Raw genomic sequence first — 14,542 nt, 5'->3', positions numbered from 1 at the left:
ACACACACACAGAGAGAGAGAGAGAGAGAGAGAGAGAGAGAATGAGCTGAGGAGAGGGGCAGAAGGAGACAGAGAGGGCATCTTAAGCAGGCTCCATGCTCAGTTCAGAAGCCTGATATGGGACTCAATCTCATGACCTTGGGATCATTACCTGTGCTGAAATCAAGAGTCAGACACTCAACCAACTGTAACATCCAAGCACCCCTTCCTATATTTTAAAAGAATTCTTGAAGAGGTTCATTGATCACCACTCTCCCAGGTTGGGAAAAACTTTTATCTTAACAAGCAAGATCAGAACCATGGACAGCGTCACCAACTTGTGCATGACTCTCCAAATTTCATTCTTTTCCTTCCTTCCTTCCTTCCTTCCTTCCTTCCTTCCTTCCTTCCTTCCTTCCCTCCCTCCCTCCCTCTTTCTTTCTTTCTTTCTTTCTTTCTTTCTTTCTTTCTTTCTTTCTTTCTTTCTTTCTTTCTTCTAGTTAATTAACATATAGTGCAATATTGGTTTCATGAGTAGAATTCAGTGATTCATCACTTACCTACAACACCCAGTGCTCATCATAACATGTGCCCTCCTTAATACCTATCACCTATCTAGCCCTTCCCCTACACACTTCCTTCCATTAACTTTCAGTTTATTCTCTATTATTGAGTCTTTTATTGTTTGTTTCCCTCTCTCTTTTACCCCCCGCCCTCCTCATATGTTTATCTGTTTTCTTTCTTAAATTCCACATGTGAGTGAAATAATAGGGTATTTACTTTTCTCTGATTCAGTTATTTCATTTAGCATAATACATTCTAGCTCCATACATGTCATTGCAACTGGCAAGATTCATTCCTTTTGGTGGCTGAGTAATATTCAGTTGTTTAAATACATACCACATCTTCTTTATCCATTCATCAATCTATGGACATTTGGGCTCTTTCCATAATTTGGCTATTGTTGATAATGCTGTTATAAACATCAGCGTGCCTGTACCCCTTTGAGTCTGTATTTTTGTATCCTTTGGATAAATACCTGATAGTGCAATTGGTGGATGATAGGGTAGTTCTATTTTTAACGTTTTGAGGAATCCCCATACTGTTCTCCAGAGTGGCTGCATCTGTTTGCATTCCCACCAACAGTGCAAGAGGGTTCCCCTTTCTCCGCATCCTCATCAACACCTTTTGTTTCTTGTTTTGTTAATTTTAGCCATTCTGATAAGGCAGTATCTCTTCATTGTTTTTATTTGAATTTACCTGATGTTGAGCATCTTTTCTGTCATAAACTCTAGGTCTAAAGTTCTCTTTTGGCCAGCAAAAGAGTGGATGCAGGATTAAAACAAGAGATGGCTAATGTCCTGGAAAAAGACAAGTGCCCTGAATAAGGGTCCTTTCCCCGTATTTATTCAGATCAGAAGGCTTGCGAATGTGATGGGCGTGTACAAAGAGACAAAGAAACTAGGAACATTAACTTGTGGATGTGAGAGGGAAAGGAGATTTTGAAGATATACACTGTTTGGGGTTTGGGTCAATATAAAATAAAATCCAGGTGCCGGGCAGATGGATAGATGGTTGTTAACAGCAGACAGGAAACACCATGCCTGTTTATCTTTGCCAGCCGAGGGTATGAGACAGATAGGGGGAATAACCGCAGGGTTAATAAGCCACCTTTTCTTTTGTTAACCATCTCCACTCTGGGCTACTTGCCTGTAGCGCAGTGGTCCAAAGTCCAATTCACCAATTTACCTAACCTGGCCCTATTCTCCTATGAAAGGAGCTTTCTGCTATAGTACTAAATTTGGGGTGCTTTCACCCTGAATATCTAATCTTGTTATTCCTATGTATTGGGCACCTTTGTGCCATTTTTATTTCAGGCCTTTGCCTCTCTCTATATATTTTTGGGGGCTCAGCACCCCTCCCTATTTTGGGGTGCCTTTGCACCTCCCTATTCCTGGCACCTTTGTGCCTCCCTATTCTCAGAGTGTCTTTGCACCCCCCTATTCTTGGAGTGCCAATCTGGTTTACCCAAACTCAGGTGTGAGCATTTTATTGACTTTGTATTTCTTTGTGCCTTGTTAACCCATTGGTGTAAGCCTGGGGGATTCCTAAGCTTGTCCCCCACTCTTTCCATGTGTCTGTTAGCCCTCTGGATGTCTTTGGAAAAGTTTCAATTCATGTCTTCTGCCCATTTCTTAATGGGGTTGTTTGTTTTTTGGGTGTTGAGTTTAATATGTTCTTTATAGATTTTGATACTAACCCTTTATCAGAATGCCATTTGCAAATATATTCTCCCATTCCATTGAATGCCTTTTAATTTTATTGATTTTTCCCTTTGCTGTGCAGGAGTTTTTATCTAGATGAAGTCCAAATAGTTCCTTTTTGCTTTTGTTTCCCTTGCCTCTGGCAACATGTTTAGTAAGAAGTTGCTCTGGCTGGTGTCAAAGAGGTTGCTGCCTATGTTCTTCTCTAGGATTTTATTGTTTCTTGTCTCACATTTAGGTCTTTCATCATTTTGAATTTATTCTTGTGTATGATGTATAAGACAGTGGTCTGGGTTCATTCTTCTGCATATTGCTGTCCAGTGTTCCCAAAACCATTTGTTAAAGAGACTATCTTTTTTCCATTGGAATTCTTTTCTGCTTTGTTGAAGATTAGTTGACCATCTAGTTGTGGGTCTATTTCTGGGTTTTCTGTTCTGTTCCATTGATCTATGTATCTGTTTTTGTGTCAGGACCATACTGTCTTATTGGCTATAGTTTTATAATATAGCTTGAAATCTGGAACCGTGATGCTTTCAGTTTTGTTTCTAGTTTTTAGGATGGCTTTGGCTACTTGGGGTCTTTTGTGGTTCCACACATTTTGAGAATTGTTTGTTCTAGCTCTGTGAAAAATGCTGTTGGTATTTTGATGGGGATTTCATTAACTGTGTAGATTGCTTTGGGTAGTATCAACATTTTAACAATGTTTGTTCTTCCAATCCATGAGCATTGAATGCTTTTTCTTTTCTTTGTGTTCTCTTGTGTTCTATAGTTTACAGAGTACAGATCTTTTACCTCTTTGGTTAGGTTTATTCCTAGGTATATATTTCTTTTTGGTCTTATGGTAAAGGGGATCAATTCCTTGATATCTTTTTCTGCTGCTTTGTTATTGGTGTATAGAAATGCAATAAATTTCTGTACATTGATTTTATATCCTGAGACTTTGCTGAATTAATGTATTAGTTCCAGCAATTTTTTGGTGCAGTCTTTTGTGTTTTCTACATTGAGTATCATGTTGTCTCTAAATAGTGAAGGTTTGACTTCTTCCTTGCTGACCTGGATGTCTTTTATTTCTTTTTGTTGTCTAATTGCTGAGGCTAAGACTTCTAGTACTATGTTCAATAGTTATAGTGAGAGTGGACATCCTTGTCTTGTTTTTTAACATAGGGATTTAGGAGATGTGATTGTATTCAAGCTTTGTATAAACTCTGTGAGGTAAGTGGGCAGACATTCCTGTGATACAGTTGAGGAAACTGAGTTATAAAGAGGCTCTGTGACATGTACAACTTTCATTTTCCCTAGTAGTAATAGGACCTTGATTCATATTCAGGTCTTGCGGTTCCAGAGCTAAAGCTCTTTTTCTATTACACAAAGTAATTACACTAGATATTTCCTAGTTTTCTCTCACCTTATTCTTTTATACTTTTTTTTTAACATTTATTTTATTTTTGAGAGACAGAGAGAGACAGAGCATGAGCAGGGGAGGGGCAGAGAGAGAGGGAGACACAGAATCTGAAGCAGGCTCCAGGCTCCGAGCTGTCAGCACAGAGCACGATGCAGGGCTCAAACTCCTGAATCATGAGATCATGACCTGAGGTGAAGTCGGATGCTCAACCGACTGAGCCACCCAGGCGGCCCTCACCCTATTCTTTTAGAGTTAAATTCTCTCAGCTTTTATTTATTTTACACAAATCTAGATTGATAGTAATTTTTTTCAGTACATTTTACATATAATTGCTCCATCTTTAGACTTCCATTGTTACTATTGATAAGTCACCTGTGAATCTAATTCATTCCTCTGCCATTTTCCTCTGAGGGTCTTTACAGGTTTTTTCCTCTTTGGTGTTCTGTGGTTTCACAGTACCCCATATCAGGTAATTGTCCTTCTCCCTCCCTTCCTTCCTTCTATTTTCCTTCCTTCCTTCCTTCCTTCCTTCCTTCCTTCCTTCCTTTCTGTCTTTTTTTTTCTGTCTTTCTTTCTGTCTTCTTTTTTCTTTTTACTTTTCATTTTTGGGATTTGTTGGGCTTCTTGAATCTTTGGATTGGTATCTTTTATATTTTCTGAAAAATCCCCTCCAAATTTCCCCTCTGACCTATTTTCTCTTCTCTCTTACTTTTGGGCCTCTGATTAAACTTATTAGATTCTTTCATTCTATCCCCCTTACCTCTTTGTTTTTATAACTCCTTTATTAAAATATATTTCACATTCCATGCAACTTACCAATTTAAAGTATATAATTTGGTGGTTTCTTAATATATTCACAGAGCTGTGAAATCATCATTAAACACATTTTAGAACTTTTAATCACCACAGAAAGTCCATACCCTTTAGCTGTTATCTCCCACTCCCCCGTTACATTAGTTATGAACTGAATGTTTGTGTCTCCCCCAAATTCATATCTTGAAATCTAATCCTCCATGTGATGGTATTTGGAGGTGAGCCTTTGAGAGATAATTAGTTCATAGAGTGAAGCCATCATGAGTGGGGTGAGTACCATTATAACAAAAGCCAGAGAGCTAGCTTGGTCTTTTTCATTTATATGAAGATACAGTGAGAAGTCAGCAATGTACATCCTGGAAAAGGGCCCTCACCAGAACCTGGCAATACTGGCACCCCAATCTCAGACTTCCAGTCTCCAAAGCTGTGAGAAATATATTTCTGTTGTTTATAAGCCACCCAGTCTATGGTACTTTGTTATGGTAGCCTTAACTGATTAAGATACCACCCAACCCAAACAACCCTTATTCTAGTTTGTCTCTATATATTTACCTTTTCTGACTTTTTATATAAATAAGATAATGATATGTGATATTTTGTGAGAGGTTTTTTTCACTTAGCCTACTGTCTTCAATATTCATCCATATTGTAACATGTATCCATACCTCATTCTTTTTTATGGCTGAATAATATTCCATTGTATAGATTTACAGCATTTTGTTTATATATTCATCAATTGATGGACACATGAGTTTCTGCCTTTTGGATACTATGAATAATATTGCTAAAAACGTTCATATACAAGGTTTTGGGTAGACATGTATTTTCATTTCTCTTGGGTATATACCTAGGAGTGGAATTGCTGGGTCAAATGTTAAATCTATGTATAACGTTTTGAGAAACTTCTAGACTATTTCCCAAAGTGGTTGTGGCATTATATATAATCCACCAACAGTGTATGAGAGTTCTAATTTCTTCACATCTTTACCAATACTTCTTATTATCTGACTTTTTGATTATAGCCATTCTACTCGATGTAAAGTAGTTACAATTTGCATTTCCCTGATATTAATGATGTTGAGCATCTCTTTAATGTGCTTACTGACAATTTGTATATCTTTCTTGGTCTATTCAGATTTTTGGACCATTTTAAAATTGGGTTTTCTGTGTTTTTATTATTGAGTGTAAATGTTTTTATATATTTTAGATACAAGTCCTAATCAGGTACGGTTTGCAGATATTTTCTACCATTCTGTGGACTGTCTTTCACTTTCTGGATAGCGTCCTTTGAGACAAAATAATTTCTAAATTTAAGGAAGTGAAATTTATCTATTTTATCTTTTTTTGCTTGTGCTTTTTGTGTCTTAGCTTGTGCTAAGAATCCATTGCCAAATCCAAGGTCATGAAGATTTATTCCTATATTTTTATCTAAGTGTTTTATAATCTTTGTTCTTACATTTAGGTCTTTGCTCCATTTTGTGTTCCTTTTTGTATGTGATCTGAGATGAGTCCAACTCCATTATTTTGCATTGGCTCTCCAGTTGTCCCACCAGCATTTGTTGATAAAATATTTTTTTCCCATTAATAATCTTAGATCCTTGTTGAAAATAAGTTGAGCATAAATGTATGAAGTTACCTTTGGACTCTCAGTTCTAATCCATAATCTACATGTCTATCTTTATGTCAGTGCTACAAGGGCTTGATTACTATAGCTTTTCAGTAAGTTTTGTTAAACTTATTCCTAAGTATTGTACTTTTTTCGATGTTGCTGTAAATGGAATTGTGTTCTTAATTTCATTTTTGGATGCTTATTGCTAGTGTATAAAAATACAATTGATTTTTTTGTATATTGATCTTGTATTCTGCAATCTTGCTGAACTTATTTATTAATTCTAGTACTTTTTTAGTGGATTCCTTAGGATTTCCTGTATACAAGATTATGTCATCTGTGAATAGAGATAGTTTTATGTCTTCCTTTCCAATTTAGATGTGTTTTATTTATTTCACTTTCTTTCTTAATTGCCATTGCTAGAACATCTGGTACAATGTTTGATAAAAGTGGTAGAGTGGACATCCTTCTGTTTTTTCTGATCTTAGGGGAAAGTATCTAGTTTTTGTACCATTTAGCATGATGTTAAAGTAGGTTTTTTGTAAATGCCCTTTATCGTGTTGAAGAAATTTTCTTCTATTCCTAGTCTCTTGAGGTTTTTATCATAAAGCGGTGTAAGATTTTATCAAATGCTTTTTCTGCATCTAGTGAGGTAATTACATTAATTGATTTTAAGATATGAAATATCTTCTTTGTCTCTTTTCCATATTTTCCACCTTATTATGGCCCTTATACTTTATTACAGTCTGTGTCTCCCCACTAGAATAGGAGTCTGATGAAAGTTGAGACTGCATCATATAACATATTCTTGACTTTATGAGGGAGATCTTTGTGGATCCTGAAATATGTGAATCCCTTCCCTTCAAAATGCTACTGAAACAAAAAGAGAGGAAAAACTAAGTTGAATTGAGGTGTATATTCTGTATACTCACTGGGGCTTGGAAAGTGTCTTTTTCTTACATACCAGTCTTGAAGCAAATAATTCAATTTTTAGCCTCAGAAAAACAACAAACCATGGGCTTTCAGGATCACTCTTGAATAAAATAACCATTCAATGCTCTATCCCCTAGGGCCATAGACCAGTGGTGTTCATCCCTATACTACTGGCGTGTAGTAGGAAGCAAAAAAAAAATGTTTGTTTATTTTATTATGACTGTGTACCCTGTACTAGATGTTAGATTAGGTGCTGAGGTTATAGGAGTACATGAAATATAGACCTTACCTCAAGGAATTCAGAGTCAGTAGAGGTAGAAAGATTATTAAAATACAGGGTAAAAGTGCTTTGGTGCTGTAAGCACAAGGGAACGGAGAGGTCCCTTGTAGCAAGTGAGGTCTGAGTCTTCTCACACTTCTATTGCCATCTCCTAGTCCATGTTACCATTAACTCTCTCCTAGAATAACGTAGAAGTCTCTTCTAACTGACTTCTCTGTTTTCACCTTGCTACACATGCAGTCTATTCTTATTAGAGCATCCAGAGAGATCCTTTAAAAGTTTAAGTGTACTTATGTCTCTGTTCTATTCAGAGACCACACCAACTGCTAGTCTTTCCAGAGTTAAATCCCAAGTGTCTGCCATGGTACTTCTGCCAAAGTTCCCACCTTATCTGGCCCTCTGCCATCTCTCTCATCTCTTTTCCTCCTTTCACTCTTGATAACACCACTGTACAAGCTCTAGTCTCCCTGAAGGTCTTTCAACACATCAAACTCATGCTGCACCAACCTGGGGTCTTTGCATTTGTGGCTTCCTCTTCCTGGAGTTCTCTTCCCAGGTATATCTTTCCCACACTCTTTTCAGGCTTCTGCTCAAAGCCATTGGTAGCAAGTATTTCTCTGACTACTCTACATAAACTGGGAGACTACATTTCCTCCATCCCCTCTCCACTCGAGCCTGCTTTGTTTTTCTCTCTACCACTCATTCATTTATCTGTTTATTGTCTGTCTTCCCCAACTAGAATGTAACTTCCACCAAGTCAGATATTTTTGCCCATTTTGTTCATTGTTGTTATCTCCATTGCCTGGCATGCTTCCTGGAATACAATACAGCATTAAATAATTGCTGACTCAATTAATGAAGGATGAATAGGAGTGACTTAGAAGAAATAATGATCTGGGATATGAGGTAGATAGGGGGTTTATTGAATTGAATGATTTAATTTCCTCATGTGTGAGGTTTTGGTTTTGGACTGTGTGGTTGCTCATATCCATTTTTGTTCAATCATCTCTGAAATAGCATAACAAAATGGAAATGTTGAAGCCCAAAGTGGACCACTGTTCTGTGTGAATGACACTGACAGCTGTTAGCCATCTGAGGGTGAAGGGATGCCTGACGGGTGGTGGCACCAAAGCACATTGCCAGGCAGTGAATATGGTTCCTGAAACCACAGCTGAATCATGGTTACTACCCAGACACCTGGTTCTCACATCCTAAGAACAGCTCCTACACCAAATCTCAAAGCTCAAAGTTAATAAGAGGCATCCCCAGCATAATGTATTATTAATGACTGTTGTTTATTAAGTGCTTCCCTTGTGCCATGCTTAGTGCTGGCAACTTTATGATGTTCTCTCTTATAACCCTCAGAAGTAACTACTGTTGTCATCTCCATTTTATATATAAGAAACCAGGTGCTCAAAAAATTTCATAACTTGCCTAGGGCCATGTGGCTGTTAGGTGACTGAGCCAGTAAATTTTAATTTCAGTCTGCTGGAGTCTAAAACCCGTGTTCTTGGCCACATTGTATTTCCCCCAGATCAGCCACCTGCAACAAATATTTTACCTCGTAGGGCAAGAACACATCTCTCCAGTTTCTCTACTTTCCTGCCTTTGGAAATGAGGTTTGGGATGTTCCAGAAGCAGGTGTGAGTTTACCCACAGCTCTGACACGGCTGTGCAGGTCTGGACACAGCTCTAATTGTATCAGTTGTGATTTAACATACAATATTATCATAACTCAGGGAAGTTATTAGCAGTGCAAAGGATAGAAAAGATTAAGAAGATTGCTTCTAAGAATAAATACATTCTTGCCTAGGAAATGTATTTTCTGTAATAATTTTGGGGCTCCAATTTCCATGCACTTTATTGAAAGGAGCCTGCTATATATTGTAGAGAGAGTTTGGATTAGCTCAAGTTCCCTTGGGAAAGAAACAGGGAGGTGTGTACTGAAATGTTATGGTGAGTTTCCTGTAATTCTCTTATACAGAACTAGGGGGCTAGACAGAGGGTTTGAGCTTCAAAAAAAGAAAAGTAGGCTGTAGGTGGTTGTAGATTTTTCAGAGGGTTTGTGGTTCAGATAGTAATTCCTTTTGGGGGCTGATGTTTCTTCTTATGGGCAGTTTGGGTGGGTGCTCAGACCACAGAGACTGTTCTTGGGATTAAGAAACAAGGTATTTTCAGAAGAAGCCCTAGTACAGCACCTGGATTAAATCATGGGGAATGTTGTGACATCCCCAGATTATGTCAAGGGACAGTGTTGTGACACCTCTAGATGATGTCATGGTTGGTGCTGTGAGACCGCTAGATGTGCAGTGCGCTGTGAAGCATTATGGAAAGTTGCGGAGACTGAAGTTAGAGAAATCATTTATGGGGGACTTAGCATTTTAGACTTGGTGTAGATCCCTCTACGTGTGTCATCCCATGGTAACATCTGCCTCATGCACTGGTCCTCAGGGCCTTGGCTGAGGCTGGAGGGACTCTGAGCATATTAGGAAAGCTATGACATTGTCTAGCCTTCTAGGAGTTGCCTAAAAGCCTCTTTAATGCAAGGAAGATGGTCAGAATTGTCATGAGGCAAAAATGAGTTTATGTAGTCTTATTAAGTCAAATGTCAACAAGTTTAATAAAGTGGGGGTTTGTGAAGAGAGGCATGATCTTTTGGTCTCTGTTCGGATTCTCTTCTTTCTTGTGCTGGATCTGTGCTCTGCTGGTCATGCATGTTCCAAGGTGAGTCTGGCCAGCTCAGGCTCATTAACTTTATTGGGTAACATGATGCAGGATATGCGTGTGTGTGCGCATGCATTTAGAAAGCACTAGGTAGGAATCAAGGCTCTTGAAATTCTCTGAGGCTGCCCTACTGCCTCTACATGGCATAGGTACCCCACAAAAAGGAGAACTCTGTCTTAATTGTGAGCTACTCACCTTAACAACCTCCCGTCGCACTTCATACCCCAGATGTTGCTCTCCACTCTCCAGGTCCATCCCTACCTTTTTTGTAACTTGGACTTGAGTTTGGTTCCTCTGGTCAATGTCTTAATTGAGTTCTCCGTATGAATGAGTTTTCTTAGTTCATTGGAATTTGTTAGCTCCTTTTTAAAAGGCTGTTCATTTGCTTGTATTTTATTTATTTTTATTTTTAATTCCCCATCCCCAAATCAATACACAGCTTTTATTACATCTTTAAAATAGCACAGATAACTCTGAAAAGTCGCCTAGCATCTTGCTTTTTCTGAAACTGGGCAACTTTGATCTTATTCATCAGCCTGCTGAAGTGTTCTTCTTTCAGAAACTTACATACCATCCAAAATTTTTCTGATATCCTTGTTTTTAACCATTATGGCTTGCTAAGTCAAATCAGCTAAGTTTGATACAAGTTCACTGTCATTTTATTCAAGAACTAACTCATCTTTCTGGGCTTGAGATACTGAACACGCAATGCCTGGCCTCATATGAACCCTGAGGATGTATTTTTCACCCAAGAAATTTCAGATTTCATCAAGAGAACATTCTCCTGAATAATTACATTGCTGGGGAAGTGAGCATACACAGACCTCATCTTCTACAGGAAGTCCTTGTAATGCCCTTGATCATGTGTTGTACGTGACTACAGAGAGTGAGAACAATAGCCAGTTCCTTTCTGTTTCCTCACTGTTTGTCCACTTAATGCCTCTTCTTTTTCTTTTCAAGGAGGCTGAGTTTTACTTTGACATGACTGAAGGTTCCTCTGGGGCCCTTCACAATTACAGTGTGTCCCTTCAGAGTGATGTTGGCATGTTCTGGAATGTTGACATTTTGATTGCTGACAATGGCCTTCATTCTTGCAGTACATGCAGCAAAGAGTATTTTTAAAGTTTTCATTGAAGTATAATTGACATAATATTAAATTAGTTTTAGGTATACAACACAGTGATTCAACAATTACACATTCTGCAAAATGCTTGCCATGGTAAGTGTATTACAGTATTATTGACTATATGACTATATTCCCTGTGCTGTACTTTTCTTGAAGAAAGATGATATGACATACCATTAACACTGCATAGTGACGGCTTAATGCTCATGGTGTGTTCTAACAGGGGTTTTATGGAGACAATGTCTCACTCCATGCAATAACTCTACAGGTGGCTGCTGTAGTCACTCAGCTGGCCAGTGGTCCAGGTCCATGTCTGAACACAGAAAGAACTGGCTGGAGGAGCCTTGGGAACAAGAGGGAAGAAAGAGGGATGTGGGAAGGAGTAAAACTCCATTCTATGGGACATCTGTGAGATCACTGGAGAGAATACTATTGTGTAGGAGACGTTGGACTCTATGTATGTATCACAGGTTAATTAGGAGAACAGATTAATCTGATTTGGTATCAAAATAGCTGTGGGAAAAACAACCTTAATAGCAGGTTGCAGATGAAAGAAAATGAAATGGCAAAGAAATGAGCATTTAAAAGAAGACAATCAGGCTGGAAGGAGTGGAGAGAGGAGGCTAGAACAGAGCATTTAAAAACTAAAGAGGTTGGCATGGGATAGTATATGCAATTCTGATGAGCAGGAGGGGAAGAGAGTCTAGTCTCACGTTTCCTCAACCTCAGTGTTTGCCATGTTCAAGTCCCCAGACTTGCTAGGAGACAGGAAAAGGGGGTTGGTAAGCAACTTTTTGGGGGGAGTCAAGTGGCCAGGCTGTGCTCTTTCTCTGCTCAGTCTCAGCTCTGCTATTCCCTGTGGTTCTGCCCTCTTCTCATTCCCTGCAGTGAGATACCTGTTCCTTCCATTACTCTCAGGAATTTCATCACCACCCCTTAATGGTTGGGTTTCTCCACCCAAGTCTCTAGCACGCATGCATCTCCTGCATTCTCTAGATGCTCCCTGTCCCTCCTGCACAATCTCAACTGACACATCTGAATAGATTCTCTCCTCTCCCCATGCTTCCCTGACATGCTTCTCTTTCAATCTTCTCCATCCACCCAATCACCTGAGATAGAAAAGTGAGACTCTTTTTTATTCTTTCTCCAGTCAGGCATTGCCTTCTGTTGACTCTACTTTCTATATATATCTCAGATAAACTTGGTATTTATCTTCACCTTCCTGCCACTGTCTTGGTTGCCACTTACCTGTACAACTTCAGTACCCCAATGGTTATTCTGTTACATTCTCTCTATCTACCAATCTATTGCCCACACCGTAGCCTGAGTGCTCCTTTCAGAGCAAACCTAATAATGTTACTCTCCTTCCTAAAAACTCTCAGTGCTCTTTTGTTGTTCTGGGTATCTACTATTGCATAGAAACGGCACTCCAAAACTTAATGACTTAAAACAACAACGATTTTATTATATCTTATAAATTGTCAGTCAAGAATTCAGGCGGGACTGAGCTGAGGGATTGATTCTTCTATTCCACAGGGCATCATCAAATGTCAGTTAGTGATATTCAGCTGGTAGTGTGTTGGTCTAAAGTCCAAGATGGCTTTACTCACATATAAGTCACTTTGGTTGGAAGGGCCAGAAGGCTTCACTTAGCTGGGGCTATCAGGTGGAGCACCTATATGTAGCCCTTCCATTACAGTGGTCTTAGGATAACTGATGTTCTTATATGGTGGCTTAAGGCTCCAAGGGTGAGAAGTTCCAGTGAACAAGGTAGAAGCTACATATTATTTCATGGCTTAGCCTTAGCCTCAGAAATCATATGGCATCAGTTTCATGGTACTATATTGGCAGTTTCAAGCCTGCCAACTTTCAAGGATAGAGGACGAAGACCCTACTTTTTAATGGGAGGAGTACAGCATGTCTTCAGAGGACATCTTCTGTAGCATGGCATATGTGACCCTTCATGGGCTTGAAACTGAAGGCCTCCTCTCTGTGCATCATTTCCTAACTCACAGCATTTTATGCTCCAAGGCTCCAGCCATCCTTAGCAACTTATAACTCTTTGAGTAGTCTGGGCTTTCTCGCATTGTTAGATTCTTCCCTGTTTAGAATGGCCTTCTTACACCTTCCTTATCAGACAAACTGTTATTTACCTCCAAGTGTTAAGTGCTGCTTCCTGCAGGAGGCCTTCTATGAACCTGTTAGTCTAGGTTAGGTGGCCTTCCACATGGCCAAATAATACTCATCACACAATATTGTAACTGGTTGTTTAACAGCCTACATCTCTCACTAAACTGAGTCATTAGAGCTCAAGACTATGTCCTGTTCATCTTTTTATCTTCAGGATCTAAGGACAAAAGTCCTATGACATATTAATTGCTCAACAAATGTTTATTGAATCCATTACTCTCTTTGGGCCTCAGTTTCCCCATTTGTAAATTGGGGCAATTGATTAACATCAGGGATTGCAAATAGGTTTATCCAATGTGCTGTTGTCTCACTCAGTTACTTCCTTAGCATAGAGATGAAAAGGATTCTGAAGCTACAACTGGGATCACTAGGAAAGATGGCAATCCATTAGTGATGTCTGCAATGGGCACAGTATAGGAAAGTGGCAACTTGAATGTACTGCCTTTGACATACCTAGATTAGATCACCTCCAGGGCTTCTCCAACTTTGAAGGACTATCCACAGTGCTGTGTATATCTTATTTAATTAGAATCCCAGAATGTAAGAGCTACAAGTTTCCTATGGGATCACTCAGTCAAATATTCTCATTGCATAGGTGAGAAAACCAAGTCTCAGAGGAAAAGTTCTTCACTTGAAGTCAGAACCTGAGTCTAGGGTCAGATCTGATATAATGAATTAATTTGCACTCATGTAATAATGCAGGAATAGAATGCAGTATATAAGATAGTAGATGCTAACTTCAAATCAGTGTTAATTTCCTCCCTTGTCTTCTCTGAGATTTCAAGCAACATGGCAATAGAACAACCTGAGTTTGAATCCTGGCCATACTTACTCGCTGTGTGTCTTTGAGGAAATTACTTGACTTTTCTGAACTTCAGGTTCCCCTTCTGTCATGTGGTTAACAGTAATATCTATCAAATAAATCAAATAATACAGAGAGAACACTTTTCAGTTGTTTCTAGAACATAGTGAGGACTCAAATATTAACTGCTAATTGTAGTAGTATTAGTATTATGACCATCTCTCCTATCGTCACAAAGCTTTTACCTGGCTCACTCCTTGGAGCTAGCACAGAGACCCGCGTCATGTGGAGTGCAAGATACGGGGTGTAGGTTATCTGAATTCTCAGGGGTGACTTGAGACTTTGTAAGAAAAAATTTGAAGAGTCCCATTTTCCCCAAACCAGAAGGCTTTGAAAGTGAAGTCAGTGACAAATTGCGGC

General features: G+C 39.0%; 1 pseudogene; it reads right to left on the bottom strand.

The window, feature by feature from the left end:
- Nucleotides 1-10,528: 10,528 nt before the first annotated feature.
- LOC106968641 (60S ribosomal protein L9-like) lies at nt 10,529-11,093 on the bottom strand (annotated as a pseudogene).
- Between the last annotated feature and the right edge of the window lie 3,449 nt (nt 11,094-14,542).

This window comes from Acinonyx jubatus, chromosome A1 (genome assembly GCF_027475565.1).
Source record: "Acinonyx jubatus isolate Ajub_Pintada_27869175 chromosome A1, VMU_Ajub_asm_v1.0, whole genome shotgun sequence".
Taxonomy (NCBI): Eukaryota; Metazoa; Chordata; class Mammalia; order Carnivora; family Felidae; genus Acinonyx; species Acinonyx jubatus.
This window is presented reverse-complemented; position numbering and strand designations above follow the sequence as displayed.